The sequence below is a fragment of the Dipodomys spectabilis genome, unplaced genomic scaffold, assembly GCF_019054845.1.
Source record: "Dipodomys spectabilis isolate Male_0828 unplaced genomic scaffold, ASM1905484v1 ptg000242l, whole genome shotgun sequence".
Classification (NCBI taxonomy): Eukaryota; Metazoa; Chordata; class Mammalia; order Rodentia; family Heteromyidae; genus Dipodomys; species Dipodomys spectabilis.
In genome coordinates, this window is record NW_024870919.1 from 4,930,456 (window position 1) to 4,931,365 (window position 910).

The window sequence follows — 910 nt, forward strand, 5'->3', positions numbered from 1 at the left end:
GGTAGCTTTAGTATGGTATTGTTTGTAATCATTTGGTTAAATGCCCAAAAGTGTGAGTGCTGGGTCATTGGGGAGCTCTATGTAGTCTTTTGAGGAAGCTCCATATTGCTTTCCAAAGTGGTTGAACAAGTATACAGTCCCACCAATATCCCCACCAGCTTCTGTTGTTATTAGAGTTCTTGATTATAGCCATTCTAACAAGGGTGAGGTGGTATCTCAATGCTGTTTTGATCTGCATTTCTTTTATGGCCAGGAAGTTTGAGCATTTCTTTGTGTGTCTATTCGCTGTCCTTATTTCCTCTTCAGAGAAGTTTCTCTGTAAGTCTTCAGCCCACTTTTTTATTGGGGCGTTCTTTCTTTGAGGATTTCTTGTTGGAGATATAATTTTTTGAGTTACAGGTATATTTTAGATATGAGACGCTTGTCTGTTGAATGCCTAGTGAAGATCTTCTCCGAATCTGTGGGCTTTCTATTGACCTTGCTATCTTTGTCCTTTGCCAGGCAGAAGTTCTGCAATTTCATGAAATCCCATTTGTCCAACCTATCTTTGATTTTTCATTTTTCTGGGTCTCTATTAAGAAAGTTTCAGCCTGTGCCAAGGAGACCTAGCGTTTCTCCTATTCCATCCTGTAATGTTTTCAGGGTGTCTGCTTTGACTCCGAGGTCTTTGATCCATTTGGAGTCCATTCTGGTGCAGGGTGATATATAAGGATCTAGCTTTAGTTTGCTATGAGTGATTAACCTATTTTGCCAGCACCGTTTACTGAACAGGCTGTCTTTCTTCCATTCTATTTTTTTTAGCTCCCTTATCGAAGACTAGGTGGCTATTGGTCTGTAGGTTCCTTTCTGGGTTTTCAATTCTATTCCATTGGTCCTGAGGTCTGTTCTTGTGCCAATACCAAGCTGTTTT